The 18449-nt window shown below is 43.9% G+C and overlaps 1 long non-coding RNA gene and 1 pseudogene across 1 annotated transcript; both read left to right on the top strand.

Annotated features, from left to right (window-relative positions):
• Window positions 1-10000, top strand: part of LOC129155129 (zinc finger protein 408-like) — a 43328-nt pseudogene extending 33328 nt beyond the window's left edge.
• Window positions 10001-11172: 1172 nt separating this feature from the next.
• On the top strand, window positions 11173-12142 carry LOC129156343 (uncharacterized). The gene is made up of 3 exons (XR_008560375.2): window positions 11173-11297; window positions 11836-11931; window positions 12022-12142. It is a non-coding gene; the product is annotated as an uncharacterized lncRNA (long non-coding RNA).
• Window positions 12143-18449: the final 6307 nt, after the last annotated feature.

Here is an 18449-nt window from a genome sequence, read left to right as displayed (position 1 = left end):
CCTCACCGAGAGTGGCTAGTTAGCTCGTCGGCTAATGCTAGCGAACGCCCTGTAGCGATCAGGGTCTCAAAATTGCCTCGATCAACCAACGGGCATCTCGCGCCGTGATTGAAAGGGTCTCAATAGCGTACGCAATCTGGATGCAGTATCGCTCTGCGGTTATTCTCGGCTGACAGCGTTTACCGAGCAAGTCAAGCTACGGCAGGTGCTAACGAGAATTCCGACTAAGAACAGCGCGGATCCTGCGCTCATCGAATGGAAATAAATTTCCGACGGAGTCTTCTGTCTCCGATTACACAAATGGATGCACACAGTGTCACAAACACCGCGACAAACAGTAAACAGACGGTTCCAATGCAATAAAACAGGAGAAATGTTTACCCTTTGATGTAGGCCTCAAAATGGCCGCCAGCACACGTCAGCACTTAAGGTGTTTTGATGAAACAGCGCCTCCTGTTGGAGGGTGATGAATGTGCACCCCCCTTTCTGAGAGCTGAATGAGGAAGCGCTCGCTTTTTTCTTTTCTTTAACACACAGACACTGAACCAACAATCCCAAAATGTCTCAGAGTCGGCACAAAGTGTAATAAACTGTGCAGATATCAAGCTAGGCTCGCCATATGTAACGGAATCAAAGTGATGTCTCTATCTAAAGTTGTATTTTAATACACTGTAGGTAGTTCACTTTTTATAAACAGAAGAATAGGCTGTTTTTATCATCAGGGAGTTTAATTAAACACTCTGTATTGACTTTGAGACACGAAAAGAGAGAGAGATGGGATCGTTTGAGAATCTTTAATTTCTGAATTATAAATTCTAAACAATCTACCAGGACTATTATGTGATGGATGAGAATGGATTCGGATGTTGTGTTGGTGCGTGTGTATGTGTGTGTGTCTGGTTCAGATTCTCTAGGCTGACGTCAATGAATCTGGTCGTCTTTGTTATGACTAGATATCACGAGGCTTATAAAGTGATGACATGAGCCGCTATTTTGCCGTGTACGTACCCAGTGGGGGTCTCCCAGGTAGATCAGGAAATGCCAGGTCTGGAGACCTCGGATGTACGATGGAGCTGTCGGTGCAGCGATCACAACGTTTCAAAGCCCGTCTGGAGGGTCGACCCCGGTACCGTTCGGCGGCGTCAGCAGGCGCTCTTATTTTGAAAGGACGTCGTCTGGTTGTTAAACGACGAAAATCTCCCGCTTCACAGTTCTTAGTTTAAAGAAGAAAACACATCTGGCCAGGCTGCGCTTTCCTTTAGGATGATGGTGAATAGAACTGAAGTCAAAATGGAACTGACTTAAAAATGGTGTTGCCTTGTTTTATATCTCTGAATTGTTGATAAGTTTCAGTAAAGTGGATTGGACACTTGAAGTCAACACCAGATTCTCCTGCGGCAGCCGAAAGCTCTGATTGGTTGGAACAATGTGTCATGCGTTTCTATGGAGATGAGGATCAGTATGTCTGTGCCGTAGTCCTGTTTTCATTAAACATAATTCATGACATATTTATTTCACAGATCATTCACTTGACTATTGTTGATCAACATCTGTTTTGCTTAATAATTTTAATCACAAATAAAGTACTTTGATTAAGTAAAGTTTCTTCTCCTTCGGACTCTTCTCCTGGAATGTAAACAGTCTGAGGAACACCCGACCTTGGTTTTTCTACACGGTGTTATTGTGCACAGGGGGCAGCTGTATGGAGTTGAAAACCATGAACTTCATAACCTTATACGGACAAGAACTCTCGGGCTTCTACTCCCGCTACTTCGTAGTACCGAAGAAGTCGGGAGGAATGAGGATGATTCTCGACCTGTCCCTGTTCAACTGCTCCATAGCAGTAATGCATTTCCGCATATTAACAATGAGACAAGTCCTGGAATACGTGCGCCCCGGGGATTGGTTCACGTCAATCGAACTGAAAGACGCATACTTCCACATACCAGTAGTTCCAAACCACCGGAAGTTTCTGCGTTTTTCGTTCAAGGGAGTTCAATATCAGTTCAATCGCCTCCCTTTCGGCTACTCGCTAGCCCCGCGCACCTTCTCCAAATGTCTGCAGACCGCGCTGCAGCCACTGCGCATGGAGGGAATGAGGGTCTTATTTTACCTGGACGATCTTCTCCTGTGCGCTCGGTCCAAGGACGAGGCGTCACAGCAAACCAGGAGGTTGACAGAGCATCTGTCAACCCTAGGGTTTTCTATAAACTGGGGGAAGAGCTCCATCCTTCCGTCCCAGTAGATTGTGTATCTCGGGGTGGAGCTGAACGCCTCCCTAATGAGAGCACGTTTGTCGCCTGCAAGAGCGGCAGATCTCTCCACGGTGATCTCCCGTGTACAACCCCGCAAGATCGTGAGAGCCCTGTTAGTCATGAAACTCCTGGGCATGATGTCCGCAGCCCATTGGGTGGTACCGCTAGGTTTGCTGCGCACGAGGCGTTTGCAACGCTGGTTCATCCGCCTCCGGGTACACCCGATACGTCAGAAGAGACGTATGTTGAGGATTCCCCCTTCAGTGGGCGGGGACCTCGCTCACTGGGGGAACCCCTGCATCCTCTCACGCGGGGTTCCCATCGGACGTCCTGCGTCACATGTATCTGTGTTTACGGATGCGTCACTGTCGGGGTGGGGGGGGCACGTGCTTGTCCCATACGGTGGCAGATAGTTGGCCCTCCCACACGCACGAGCACATAAATGTGTTGGAGCTTATGACAGTGAGGAATGTGATCAGACACTTTGCCGCCCTTCTCGAGGGCCGTCATGTCTTAGTTCACACAGACAACCAGGTGGCGGCAGCCTACATAAATCGCCAAGGGGGAGTTCGATCCCTCCCACTGTTGCGTGTCGCCACAGATTTACTGTGTTGGACACATGTCCATCTGCTGTCCATCAGAGCCATCTACATTCCGGGGGTACTGAATGTAGCGGCGGACATCCTGTCGAGAGGGGGACCCCGCGACTCCGACTGGCGTCTGCATCCTGCACTGATATCACAGATCTGGATCAGGTTCGGGGAACCGTCTGTGGATCTGTTCGCGGCTCGCGAAAACGCTCAGTGTCGCCTGTGGTTTTCCCTGAGTCCCCGGGACGGACCCCTGCTCGGGGCGGACGCCTTCTCACACCAGCCCTGGCCTCGAACGCTCCTTTATGCGTTTCCACCAGTCCCTCTGATTCCCCGTCTCCTGGACCGAATTCGGTCGGAACAGCTCTCGGTGATTCTGGTGGCTCCCAGACGCTTGTCCGCGTCATGGTTTCCGGACCTGCAAGCGCGAGTGTCCGGCTCCCCGTGGAGGGCGGACGCCCTTCTCCAGGCGGATGGGATAATCAAACATCCTCCGGAAATAGGCCAACGGCTGTGGGTCTGGCCGCTGAGCGGTCACGCTTAGAGGCTTCTGGGCTGCCGCATGATGTGGTCGCCACGATTCAGAGTGTGCGGGCGCCCTCTACCATTGCGTCTTACGCTGCTAAATGGGCAGCTTTCCAGAAATGGTGCACAGAGCGAAATGTTCAAGCACTCTCCTGCCAGCTGGCGGATGTCCTATCGTTTCTGCAGATACTGATGGACAGGGGCCTCGCATTCAGCACTATTAAAACATATGCTGCAGCTATCTCATCCTGTCATCAGGGTTTTGGAGATAGATCTGTTTTCAATCATCCCCTCACAAAACGTTTTCTAAAAGGTGTCAGGAGGAACAGACTGTGTCCTGCCCGCTTTTTCCCCAATGGGATCTAACGGTGGTTCTGCACGGCTTATCTAAAGCCCCGTTTGAGCCCTTGGACCAGGTCTCACTTACGTTCCTGTCGCTTAAAACTGCATTGCTGCTGGCGCTAGCATCAGTTAAGAGAGTGAGTGACCTGACCGCCCTCTCAGTGGCTCCCGCATGCCTCAGGCTCCGGGAGGATGGCGGGTCTGCTGTTTTATGCCCCAACCCAGCCTTTGTGCCCAAAAGCATTAATGCTTCCTTCAAATCCAGGTGAATTTCATTGGCTGGACTTTTTCCTCCTCCCCATAATTCTGAGGAGGAGGCGGCTTCGCACCTTCTCTGCCCGGTGCGCGCGCTTGCACGATATGTGTCACGCACTTCAGGGATTCGTCGCTCACAAAACCTGTTTGTGCACTACAGGGAGTCTTCCCTTGGTCAGGCGCTGTCGGCCCAGCGTCTTTCACACTGGCTGTGTGATGCCATTTCCCTCGCTTACACATCATCAGGGCAGGATCCCCCTGAGGCACTCAGGGCTCACTCAGCCAGAGGGATTTCCTCTTCTATGGCGCTCCTCAGTGGTGTGTAAATGGAAGACATTTGTCAGGCTGCTTCATGGGCTTCACCCTGTTCCTTTACTCGTTATTATTTACGAGATGTGTCTTCAGGTTCCATCACTCGTTCAGTGCTTGGACCCCAGCAGGCTAAATGAATGCTTATGGCACCTCATTGGCCTTGCTGGGATGGATTTCATCCTCTTGTGGATGATATTTTTTAGTGGGGCCCCCTCTTTTATCGTGGCTGCCTCAGTCTTTAAGCCTGGTCTGAGGCTGAACGTCCCCCACTAGAGGAGATTTGATTGGGTGTGTCCATTGGTTGTGTTAACCAGAGGGGCGTAAACCCATCCAGCTGCGCTTTATTCCAATAGCAGCTAGCTTAAGGGCTAAGACTAGACGAAATAGAACGTTGGTTACGTATTGTAACCCCAGATTCTATGAGTCTAGTCACAGCCCTTAAGCCACTGGCCCCACAGGTTATGATGGGAATAAGAGCCATTGGAGGTGAGCAGTAGGGTCACTGCGGTTATATACCACGAGGGGCCCCACTATTGGTGGGTGTACATTTTAGCTCTTCATGATTGGCTGATGCGGAGATCATCCTTCCAATAGCAGCTAGCTTAAGGGCTGCGACTAGACTCATAGAATCTGGGGTTACAATACGTAACCAACGTTTTCAAACTTCTGGTTTTGATAATAAACCTGGCAATAAAGGGGTTAAATCTGAGAAACACACATATTTTATTATATTTTGTTAGGGCTGAAGCCAAGGATTAAATTCATGTAAAAAAATAGGACTTATGAAATATTATATAATATTTCTATAGGAAGCTTTCTAAGTGCATTTTTTTGTGCTCAGAGGACATTAACGTTAGAAAATTTAAACGTTGGGTAAGGGTTAAATATTTGAAAATGTTGCCAAGTATCCCTTTAACTTAAAAGGTAAAAAGTATATATTAGAAACATTAAAGTTGTGACAATTCTTAAGGTTAAAACTGAATATTTAGCATTCTAGGAGGGAAATATCAAGTGGCTTTCTTGCCTTTAATTAGAGTTTAGTATTTAGACAGATAAGTAAATGACATGCTGGTAGAAATATCCCTGACAGAATCCTTTTCTTTTCTGTTTAGGCTACACGCTGGCCACCAAACTGAGGAGACACATGAGGTCTTCCCATCTGAAAGAAAAGCCATACAGTTGCTCCTGCGGTGCTTCCTACACTGTGAAACAAAGTCTGCTGAGACACCAGGCACAGCACAGGATGGAGGCAGGAGGTCAGAAGGAGGTGGAAGGAGAACAGAGAGAGGAGGTAGACCAAAATGCTGAGCAGGAGCCAGAGGCTTTAAGCTGTAGTCACTCTAAACCGGTTCGAGGCAGACCAAAGAAAGGTCTGCGCCTTCAAGAGTCTGGGGGGAGGGGAGGAGGAGATGCTGAGCAGAGAAGAGAGCTAGGAGAAGATGAGATCATGAGTGTTGAAACAGCAACCAGAGGAGCAGAAGAGACTCCAGGCGACGTCCAGCACACTGTTGTCTAGGTCCACTCAGATGACCTGTCTGCACCGACCTCCACTCCCCTGCTCCTAGATGCAGAGGACTTGCTGCCTGCAGGAACAGAGCCAGGGCTGGTGGAGGTGGTGATATCGGATGGCGTGGAGCAGTGCATCATGGTCCAGGGTCAGCAAATGGTGGGAGAGCTGCTGATCCTGCAGGAGGAAGAGGGTGGACTCTGCACTGTGGCTCAGACTGTTGAGATAAAAACAATATAACCAAAACCCTCAGCTGGAGCGTCTCAGGCCAGTGACTCAGTGAACCTCCCTTCTTCCAGCCTACCTCAACTACAGGTGTTGTGTTCATGGCAGGAAGGATTTAAAGTGGTTAAATGCTAATTTTACACAAAAATTCCAGCAAACAAAGATGGAACCTTGTTTTTATTTTATCATGCCTGTGTATGTTGCCAACACTCGACTCCGAAATTAGTTGATTTTTGTTGATGGGGAGAACTTACCTCGTCACATTCCTGTAAAAGTGCACTGAAAATATCCCAGCGTTACATCACTTCTTCAACATTTACCTGGTTATCTCCTGGAGGCAAAGGAATAGAATAAAACTTCAGTGAACTTCTGGAAAGTGGCTGACTGTGTGAGCGCAGACTCCAATAAAATCCAAAATAATACAGAAATGGGAAATCCTACATTTCAAATTGTATTTTTTTTATTTTTTGTAAAAGCAGTTTTCATAAGGAAACAAGGAGCAAAGGAACAGATGAAACAGTCTCAATACCCAAGCAAACTAACTTCCTGATTCTTTCCAAATTCAGACTGTGAAAAGGTTTTTTGGTCCTGGTTAGGGATGTAAGAAAATGTCGATATGGCAATATGTCATTATAAATTTTCAAGCGATATATCTATATTCAAAAGCCGTGTATCTAATTTTTTGGAAAAATTTACATGCATTTATGTATTTTCTTTTCTTTTGGTGCAATTCAAACACCAACCGCTAAATGGCAGCAGTGTGCGATGGGGTTTGTTTCCACCATTAATATGTAAATCCCTCTGTTATGGTTCAGATACCTGATGTTAAACATGTTACATATCAGTTTGGACTGTTTATCGAATATTCCTATGGAAAAATCAGTCTAAAGAATCGCTAATATCGACTGAATTTATGGCAATATATCGTGATACATTGTATCCTTTCCCTGCATTGTGATACTTATCGTATCGCCATACACATCCCTAGTCCTGGTGATCCACGGCACAAGTGTGGGAGGCAAAAAGGCTCATAACTCATGGATGTAAAGGCAAATGGGTTCAAATCGGTTTGTTCAAACACGATCTAGTGACTAATAAATGCTGGTACATACAAAAAAGCCCCATTATGTATAAAACAATAAAAACACATCTAGTATGGAACACTTTCACCTCTAATGCACGGGTTAGCTTTAGGTTGTTTATAATTGGTCATGCTGTGGTGGTGATGTGGTGCAATTGGGTCCTTTTTACAAAAGGCATAAACGGGGTATGGGGGCGGTCTCTGCACTGCTGCAGACTTCCGCTTAACTTGGACATAACTTGGGTTTTATTGCGATCGAAGCCACACTCATTAGTTTTTTTTTTTGTTCTTTTTAACAAGCCGCTCCTTAAGGTGTCTGTCCCCCACAGTCCATGCAGTCACTGGTGATCTGACCTCCAGCTCTAACAGAGAGAAGCTCCAGGAGCGCTGCATCACTCCAGATTATCATCTCAGCTGATTCTGTTCACAAAAACAAAACTTAGGCCTGTTTTTACTTTCATTTTAGTTGCCGCCCGGGGCTCGGCAGTAATGGTCCATTCCCTTCTGTACCGGGTCGGCCCGGGCCGGGTAGCCCCAGTCGGCCCCAGCCTGGCCCAGTTGATTCCACAAATCCTTGTCTTAAGCCCATGTGGGCTGATTCTACCCACCAATCAGAGGCTTGCTCTAATGCAGACCTGGGCATTTTACGGCCCGCGGGCCACATACGGCCCTTTGGTTGACTTTGACCGGCCCGCGTAAGGTTAATTGGAAATTACAAAATAAATGTATTTTCTCATTTTACCTCATGCATGGGCTAAGGCTGCATTGCTTTTATTTTGAAGTTGTTTTTTACGTGCACAATGACGCAATACGTATAGCAACAAGTGCCCGCGGTTGACAGGGTGATTGTAGCCCGAGAAATGTCCGCTCATGCAAAAAAAAAAAAAAAAAAGAAAGATGCCGAATGCAGGATTTTCAACAAAAATTGGACTGCTAAGTATTTTTTTTACTGAATTCGGAGGTAAAGCCATGTGTTTGGTTTGCGGGGAGGAGATTGCCGTGTTTAAGGACTACAATTTGAGTCGGCATTACGACAAGAAACACTCGGAAAAATACAAGAACTCATCTGATGCTGAGAGGGCACGGACATCCGAAGCTTTGCTAGCAAAGTTGCAAAAGCAGCAAGGCTGTTTTACTAAGCTTCACACATCCAGGGATGCAGCAACCAGGACCAGCTTTGTGATATCCCACAAAACAGCTAAAGACAGCAAGCCGTTTTCAGAGGGAGAGTTTGTCAAAGAGTGCATGGTGGACTCTGCCGCACTAATATGCCCTGAAAAAAAGGCGCATTTGAGCAAATCCCGCTGTCCAGGCGAACCGTGACCAGGAGGATCGAGGACATTGCGGGGAACCTGGAGCTTCAGCTGCAACGTGAAGTGGCAAGTTTTGACTTTTTCTCATTAGACGAGAGCTGTGATGTCCGCGACACAGCCCAGCTGCTCGTATTTGTCCGGGGGATAACGGAGCTCACAGAGGAGCGGGCAGCAATGCGGCCGATGAAAGGGACAAAGACAGGGAGTGATCTTTTTACAGAGGTAAATGCGTGCACGGACACTCTGGGATTGAAATGGGAGAGACAGTCAGGTGTCACAACAGACGGTTGTCCAAATCTTACAGGGAAAAATGTCGGACTTTTGAAACACATGCAAGATAAAGTGACAGAAATCGATGCAGATCAAAAATTGGTGTTTTTTGCATTGAATTATACACCAACATGTGTTTTGCAAGTCAGTGCTAAAAATCAACCATGTTACTGATGTTGTTACTAAAATAATAAACTTCATCAGGGCGCGGGCAATGGATCACAGACAGTTTGTCGCTCTTTAGGAGGACTCCACACAGCTGTCAGATGGCTCAGCCTGGGGAAAGTGCTGAAGAGGGTTTGGGACTTGAAAGCAGAGATTCAGGATCTCTGCTGGATTTCTACTCTTCTCTTAAGGAGGAGCACTTTCCAAACCTGAAGAGACATGCTCAGAAGATGTTGGTTTTCTTCGGCTCTACCTACATTTGTGAACAAACATTTTCAATGATGAAGTTTACAAAATCCAGGTAAAGATCCTCTCTCACTGATGATCATTTGTCAGCTGTGCTTCGCATCTCCACCTCAGACATTCAACCTGACTGATGCACTCGTTAAAGCCCAGCAGAGACTAGATTTCTCTCATTGAATAAGAAAAAAATCGCTTAAAAACACAAAATAAGGTGTTTGGACCACAAATGTAGGCAACTAGCAGTGAACTGGGACACTTTTTTTTAAACCTCTTTCTCAAGATCACAGTTCAGTGATTTTATTTTACAGACAATACTGTGTGTCTGTAGAACGCTAAGAACCTCTTTCCAACAATATTTGAAACTCAAAATGTGTTTTGGAGTGAATGTGACTAAAACTGTTAACTAATATAAGTCACAAATGTTTAACAAAAACCAAATGCGCACTTTGTTTACCATTGCCTTGGGAAATTTGAATAAATCACATTTTTGTAAGCCAACCTCACTTTTTCCTTTTTGCTCATTTATAACATATAGTCTACTCTTACCAGCTTGAAAAAACAATGGTATTTACTGCTTTTTATAAAGAAATACCACTAATATTATGCATAATTGACTTCAGCCTTTTGGCCTGGCCCTCCACAATATTTTCTATTTCTCATGTGGCCCCATGGAAAAAATAATTGCCCACCCCTGCTCTAATGGAAGGTGGGAATTTGCTGTCAGCAGTGGGTGTGTTGGCCCTGGTCGGCCTGAAGCAGACCCCCTCGAGAAGAGGGCTGAGAATGAGCCTTGGTTGGCCCGGAAAAATACCAGGCCACCCAGATATGTAAACAACCTACGCTACCCAGCCCGGGCCGACCCGGTACAGATGGGAATGGCCCGTTACTCTCCACGTGATCATGACCCCATCCTTTGTTGCACCAAGGTACAATCGCCGATTATAAGACAGACAATTACCGCAATATTACTACCGAGCAAGGTGGAACAAATGCAGAAATTTCCGCGCAACGTCATGCCAGCATGGCGTGTTCATAAGACACACCCTTGTTGTAATATTACGCTGATTTGCCAGCACGGTGTGTAAAAAGGGCAACAGGCAGCGTTACAACAAAATGTCAGCACCAAAGCTGAATGTATTCATGTGCCTGAGACATTATTCTCACCTTATTTTTTCAATTTGAAAGGAGAAAAGTGTCCTCACTGCATTTTATTAAACACTCACAAAGGAATGAATTTAACCAGTGTGAAATGTGTCGCATTAATTCTTTTGTGCAAATGTAAATGTGAGCCTGGGATTCTCCAACTCCGATTGCTCTGTTGTCTCTTAAAAGAGAAACACTTTAACATGAAGTAAACCTTCTGGCTCTGAGCAGTGTAAAACTCCTTCTGCTGCGTGACAACAAACACCTAAGCCCTCGATGCCAGATCTGTAAAATTAATCGGTCTGGTACAGTTAGGGGGATGTTGTTTTGAACTGTAATAGATTTCAAGAGTCCACTGGATCTTAGGTTTTATTTTTACAGTGCAATGAGCAGAAACAGGAGCCTTTCTCATGGATACTCTGCTTAGAAAAAAATGAAAAGGGAGGGGGGGTGTTCACTTTCATTATGTTTTAAAGGAGACATAACATGAAAAACCCACTTTTTTATCCATTAACACAGTGTGTTTCACATTTTAAGTGTCTAAGTGAGCAAAAAGGCTTATATTATTCACTGGAGTTGCTATTTAGATATTTAATAATTAAGTTTTGGGCATATTTGTCCACCCGTTCAGTTTTTCACATTATCTATTACATCAGTAATTTATTTCGTCAGGATAACTACCAAATATGGTAATGGCCCTCGGCTAAACACAGAGCCAATCTGCCATTTTTTCTTCTCGCTAAGATTTTTTGTAGTCCTATTGGAAAAATGCAGAATGTCTGGTTATTTTAGCCACACACAGCTCAAAACTGTTCCTCGTTTTAAGGAAGGGTGGTGTGGCAGTATTTAAACCCAGGAGCTGATGACACTACTGCTAAAAAAACACAGAAGAAAAAGTAGTGTGTTTGTGTTTGTTTGTGTGTGTGTGTGTGTGTGTGTGTGTGTGTGTGTGTGTGTGTGTGTGTGTGTGTGTGCGTGCGTGCGTGGTTCGTTCGTTCTGTCTCCAGGCTAGTGGCTAAGTACTGAGGGCTCCATCTGAATTTGGCAGCACCGGGACACAGCAGCAGAGCGGTAAGCTTCATATAACTCTAAAATGTCGACAAACTTTACTTTAGATTTACGGGCATTAGCAGCACTAAAGCGTTAGCATCCGGCTTGCTATCGCTAGCACAGTATGCTAGTAAAGTTAGCACCTAGATTAATGTGGATTTGGCTGATTTTCGTGGAATAAAACGTGATTTCTGATCAACGCCTTCTTTTACACCAGATGATAACCTCCCACTGATTGTAACAGCAGAGAGCCTGTGTGTTATTCTACGTGAGTGTGATGTAATCTTAGCATCCAGCAAATAAAGTCCCATATCAGCTAAAATGCAGCGTGACAAAGTCATTAAAGTGCGTCAACACAGTGGATTTAATAGAGTTTTAAAGAACGATCTCTGAGTGGAGTGAGGTTAGTTTTTTTGTCTCACTGCAGATATAAAAACTAACTCTGCATCAGTCAGACGCAGCAAAGCTCACCGTCTGTATGAGCGTGAGCGTCGGAAAGCTGATAAAATCGGCTGTAAAATAATTAAAACAAAAGTAAAAATGCTCCTTTGCTTTTTAGAGTCAACATCCAGAAGTCTGGAGCCGTGTTTCACTGACAGGCTGTCAGACTAACGCCCTGATGAGCTCAGCAGGGACAAACTGGTCTGATGTTTAGGTAAGTGAAGATCGGCTTCTCCAAGTCCTTGAGATGCTAGTAAAAAATAATGTAGCCAGCTGGCAAATGTTACTTTTCTTCTCCTCTAAGGAACACAGAACGTTCAGATGTTGGCGTTTCACGTCACCTACTGAGGAAGGAGGCTCACCAGTAAAGAGATGGTAGCTGGACCAGACCAAAGTGAGTGATGACACACCTCAGCCACCCTCATCATTAAGATCACCTCACCCCTGAATCACTCCGTCTGATGACAGCAGAGTGATTTATTTGATGTTTTACTTGTTTAGTCTGTTTAGAAATTATTGAATTACATTATTTTCTGTAATCGACCATCTGATCTGGATGTGTGCAGAATAACTTTCCCCAAATTCAGCAGCAGCTGGCCTACAAAAACAGCTGCAGCATGTAGTAAGTCTGTCTGCACTGCTCTCTAATGAGCTTCCTTTCATAAGGAGTCATTTGTATAATTTTAGTGTCACTATTTTATTACATTTGTAAGAATATGAAGTCACTGCAGCAAAGTGAACTTGTGAACAAACACAAACTTGACTATAAACATGAAAGCTAAAGAAACAACTTTCCTAAAGCTGCTTGTAAACAAAATACGTCATTAAAGTTATTGTCTATCATTGCAGAATATGGCGATGACATCATGGAACTGGTCTTTGGAAAAGTTTTCCCTGAACCAACTCCGTTTCTAGTTGAGGTAGAGAAGATCTGCATCTCACCAACCCTCTGGTCTCAGTATTCAGACAACGGAGGTCTCCCACTGTTATCCAGGACCAGTTTGAAGCCCACATACTGCCCCTCCCTCATCATCAGGAAACATCAATCCGTTTCCTGAGGACAACAGAAGACGGCAGGAGGACAGGAACTCTGTGACCTAGATACCACCAGCACCGAGACACAAAGCACCTGTGTGCACAACGCCTGTTTAACTACTAAAGCCTGTTTATTATATTGTTCTACTTATTTGCTGTGAGGTTAATACTTAGAAAATTTGTATATTAATGTAAACAATAAAAAAAATCACTGATTGTATGTTTTCTTTTAGATGTAATGGTCCAAACTCAGCCTTGTAGACATTTATTGCATCCTGTAGGTAACAGGCTCAGATCCAGGATGACCCAGCATGCTCTTCTTCCATTCTGGCTGTTAGGGATTTTATCAATAACTCAATGCCTACTGATGTTTTAACCTAACAGTATTTATTTAGAATGCAGGTAAGATTTAACTATATTTGTTAGCAAAGCAGACTGATCTTGGGAATTTCACTGCAGCACTGATGTCCACCTCTCTGTACACATTAGAGAGAATTACCACTTTACAGCTAAACACATTTAATAAAGATATAGGCTAAACATTGCAGACAATAAAAACAAAGTTGTAAGCATTAGAATTATAATGATCACATTAAAGAACATTTGGAGGAATGTTCTTTATTTTTGACTAGAATCTCAAATCTTTAAATTAAAATGTAACTGCTTTTTATCCATTTTCAGCCTTTAAGACACCCAATATAAAATAAGACTACTTATAAAATTATTTATAATTATATGTATGTATATAGATAGAGATCTTAATAAAATATATTCTTTTAATGGTGTTTTAATGAGCTGTATCATTTTTTTAAACATTTTTTATAGAAATAAGCAAGCAGCATTCCTTGTGTGTGTGTGTGTGTGCGCGCGCGCGTGTGCCTGCTCGCTTGTCCCTCCGTCGGCCGTGACGGTGTCGGTACAAGATCTGCTCGGGTGCAAGATCGGCTCGGGTCCGTCGACTGCCGATGACGTCTAAGTAGTTGATTGGCTGAACATGAACCTTACGTAATTACGTAATCACGTAACGTTGTTATCACGTGACGTTGGTCCAGGCAAATTTTTTTCTATTGGAAAGATGGACAACTTTTACAAAGAAATCCATCATTACCTCTTTGAAAATACACTTTTAGCATAGAGCTGCAAGTATAATAGGGCTGAACGATTAACTGCATGTGCAATAAAATTGCGATGTGACAAAAGAAGATTTTCTAATGGCAAAGGCTGCAATTTGGCAGCGAGTGGTTAGCGCAATGCTAATATACATGGAAAAACCCATAGGAATGCTAATGCTAATATCGCAGATTACATTATTACAAATTATGAATTAGAAACGTGCCAAATAATTACATTTGGAGTCTAATAGAAAGTAAAAATACCATCAATCAAATAAGTACAGACAGGTATTTTAGTAAAGCCAGGAGATTTTCTAATCTCAAAGGCTGCAATTTGGCAGCGAGTGGTTAGCGCAATGCTAATATACATGGAAAAACCCATAGGAATGCTAATGCTAATATCGCCGATTACATTATTGCAAATAATGAATTACAAACGTGCCAAATGATTACATTTGGAGTCTAATAGTAAAGCCAGAAAACTTTTAACTCCAGAGTTTTGGCTAGCAGCTACAGTCTATGACAAGATGTCAAAAACTCTAAACACAAAATACTTAAATAAACGGGACACACTTCTTTCCTGCAAATTTCACAGGTGTTTCTAATACCTATGATTCTTCAAGGGATGTGCTCAAAGAGGAGTTCAACATTATGAATAAGATATAGTGTTTTATTTTACAAATACCATTATAAACACAAACTTACATCTTAAGAAACGTTATTTTAATAACGAAAGTGCTAAATTCTTTCCAACAGTATAGACGTGTAGTGTATTTTGTCCGAGTCGGTTTGCCGTACTTTGACGTCATCGGCAGTCGAAGGACCCCGAGCCGATCTTGCACCCGAGCAGATACTGTACCGACACCGGGTCTGTGTGAGTGACAACAGACAAATGCATGAGAGAGTGAGCAGCCATGAAACAGCTTTATGAACTACTCTCCCCACATGTTTTAAAAATGCTAATATGCTATGCTAAATCTGCTATGCTAAATAATGATTTCTCTATAGAACTACAAAGTCCGACTGGGGGAGGAGAGTACAGGTCTGCACTATGGAGGGGGGGCAGAGTTTACAGCTCCTCCTCAAGTTTAAAGAGACAGTACCCAAAAACGGCTCGTTCTCAAGACTCTCCTCAGAACAGGGGTAGATGAGGGTCTGTAGAGCAACAATAATGAGGAAATCAGACCAAACAACTGCAGTTCTACTGTATTTAGACCCCAACTGAAGGATTTAGATGTAAAAAGGAATAACTTAAAAGCTTGTTATGTCTCCTTTACATGTATAGGGCTTGTCAGTTTTACGTGTATAGGGCTGGTCAGTTTTACGTGTATAGGGCTGGTTACTTTTACGTTTATAGAGCAGGTTAGTTTTACGTGTATAGGGCTGGTTAGTTTTGCGGGTATAGGGTGGATTTGTTGGTTGGTTGGTTGGTTGGTTTTATGTGTGTGGAGCTGGTTAGTTTTACGTGTATAGAGCTGGTTGGTTGGTTGGTTAGATTTACGTGTATGGAGCTGGTTAGTTTTACGTGTATAGAGCAGGTTAGTTTTATGTGTATAGGGCTGGTCAGTTTTACGTGTATAGGGCTGGTCAGTTTTACGTGTATAGGGCTGGTCAGTTTTACGTGTATAGGGCTGGTTACTTTTACAAGTATAGGGCTGGTTAGTTTTACGTGTATAGGGCTGGTCAGTTTTACGTGTATAGGGCTGGTCAGTTTTACATGTATAGGGCTGGTTACTTTTACGTGTATAGGGCTGGTTAAGTTTGCGTGTATAGGGCTGGTTAGTGTTACGTGTATAGGGTGGGTTTGTTGGTTGGTTGGTTTTACGTGTATAGAGCTGGTTAGTTTTACGTGTATAGAGCTGGTTGGTTGGTTGGTTAGTTTTACGTGTATAGAGATGGTTAGTTTTACATGTATAGGGCTCGTTAGTTTTACGTGTATAGGGCTGGTCAGTTTTACGTGTATAGGGCTGGTTAGTTTTATGTGTATAGGGCTGGTTCGTTTTACGTGTATAGGGCTGGTTCGTTTTACGTGTATAGGGCTGGTTCGTTTTACGTGTATAGGGCTGGTTAGTTTTACGTGTATAGGGCTGGTCAGTTTTAAGTGTATAGGGCTGGTTAGTTTTACGTGTATAGGGCTGGTCAGTTTTACGTGTATAGGGCTGGTTAGTTTTACGTGTATAGGGCTGGTTCATTTTACGTGTATAGGGCTGGTTCGTTTTACGTGTATAGGGCTGGTTAGTTTTACATGTATAGGGCTGCTCAGTTTGACGTGTATAGGGCTGGTCAGTTTGACGTGTATAGGGCTGGTCAGTTTTACATGTATAGGGCTGGTTACTTTTACGTGTATAGGGCTGGTTAAGTTTGCGTGTATAGGGCTGGTTAGTGTTACGTGTATAGGGTGGGTTTGTTGGTTGGTTGGTTTTATGTGTATAGAGCTGGTTGGTAGCTTGCTTGTTGGTTAGTTTTACATGTATAGAGCTGGTTAGTTTTACGTGTATAGAGCTGGTTGGTTGGTTAGTTAGTTTGATGTGTATAGAGCTGGTTAGTTTTACGTGTATAGGGCTCGTTAGTTTTACGTGTATAGGGCTGGTCAGTTTTACGTGTATAGGGCTGGTCAGTTTTACGTGTATAGGGCTGGTTAGTTTTACGTGTATAGGGCTGGTTAGTTTTATGTGTATAGGGCTGGTTAGTTTTACGTGTATAGGGCTGGTTAGTTTTATGTGTATAGGGCTGGTCAGTTTTATGTGTATAGGGCTGGTTACTTTTACGTGTATAGGGCTGGTTACTTTTACGTGTATAGGGCTGGTTAAGTTTGCGTGTATAGGGCTGGTTAGTGTTACGTGTATAGGGTGGGTTTGTTGGTTGATTGGTTTTATGTGTATAGAGCTGGTTGGTTGCTTGGTTGGTTGGGTAGTTTTACGTGTATAGAGCTGGTTAGTTTTACGTGTATAGAGCTGGTTGGTTGGTTGGTTAGTTTTATGTGTATAGAGCTGGTTAGTTTTACGTGTATAGGGCTGGTTAGTTTTACATGTATAGGGCTGGTTAGTTTTGCGTGTATAGGGCTGGTTAGTTTTGCGTGTATAGGGCTGGTTAGTTTTACGGGTATAGGGTGGGTTTGTTGGTTGGTTGGTTGGTTTTATGTGTATGGAGCTGGTTAGTTTTACGTGTATAGAGCTGGTTGGTTGGTTGGTTAGTTTTACGTGTATAGAGCTGGTTAGTTTTACGTGTATAGAGCAGGTTAGTTTTACGTGTATAGGGCTGGTTAGTTTTACGTGTATAGGGCTGGTCAGTTTTACATGTATAGGGCTGGTCAGTTTTACGTGTATAGGGCTGGTCAGTTTTACGTGTATAGGGCTGGTTACTTTTACGTGTATAGAGCGGGTTAGTTTTACGTGTATAGGGCTTGTTAGTTTTACGTGTATAGGGCTGGTTAGTTTTACGTGTATAGGGCTGGTTAGATTTGCGTGTATAGGGCCGGTTAGTTTTAAGGGTATAGGGTGGGTTTGTTGGTTGGTTGGTTGGTTAGTTGGTTGGTTTTATGTGTTTGGAGCTGGTTAGTTTTACGTGTATAGAGCTGGTTGGTTGGTTGGTTAGTTTTACGTGTATAGAGCTGGTTAGTTTTACGTGTATAGAGCAGGTTAGTTTTACGTGTATAGGGCTGGTTAGTTTTATGTGTATAGGGCTGGTTAGTTTTACGTGTATAGGGTTGGTTTGGACGTTGATTGGTTTTATGTGTATAGAGCTGGTTGGTTGCTTGCTTGGTTGGGTAGTTTTACGTGTATAGAGCTGGTTAGTTTTACGTGTATAGAGCTGGTTGGTTGGTTGGTTAGTTTTATGTGTATAGAGCTGGTTAGTTTTACGTGTATAGGGCTCGTTAGTTTTACGTGTATAGGGCTGGTTAGTTTTACATGTATAGAGCTGGTTGGTTGGTTGGTTGGTTGGTTGATTGGTTGGTTTTATGTGTATAGAGCTGGTTAGTTTTACGTGTATAGAGCTGGTTGGTTGGTTGGCTGGTTGGTTAGTTTTACGTGTATAGAGCTGGTTAGTTTTACGTGTATAGAGCTGGTTGGTTGGTTTAGGGCTGGGCGATATGACGATTTTTGAGCGTTATACGATCTATACATCTGACAGTCTGTCATTTTTGAGACCTTTTTATCACGATTCACAGCTCTGCTGTTGAATTTCTGCCTCTGAATGAAAAGTGAACTTACCCCTGGCGAATGACACGACTTTGTTTGACCCTTTTGCCGGGGACACACGGGCTGCGGAAGCGCCGCGAAAATGGGATCGCCTTCATTCGGCGCCCTTGTTAAGCTATTCTATAGACCACATGGGCCGCCAAAGCGCCGCGAATCGCCTCGCGCCGGCGCTCCAGCCTGTGCAGCGATCATTTCGGCGTGGCCTCTAATTTTTTTCACTAGCCTCGGTTGAATCGCATCAATTCTGGCAGGAAGTCAAACCTAGACATAAGAGGCAGGCCGGTAAATTTAACAAAATAAAGCATTTCAAAATAAAATTCTGCAAAAGTCAAATGTGTTCGTAATCAGACACTGCAGAAAAACCACACGAACACACACACACACGC

Source organism: Nothobranchius furzeri, chromosome 9 (assembly GCF_043380555.1).
Source record: "Nothobranchius furzeri strain GRZ-AD chromosome 9, NfurGRZ-RIMD1, whole genome shotgun sequence".
In the NCBI taxonomy this organism is placed as follows: domain Eukaryota; kingdom Metazoa; phylum Chordata; class Actinopteri; order Cyprinodontiformes; family Nothobranchiidae; genus Nothobranchius; species Nothobranchius furzeri.
Note: the sequence above shows the minus strand (reverse complement) of the source record. Positions and strands in the feature narration are given on the sequence as shown.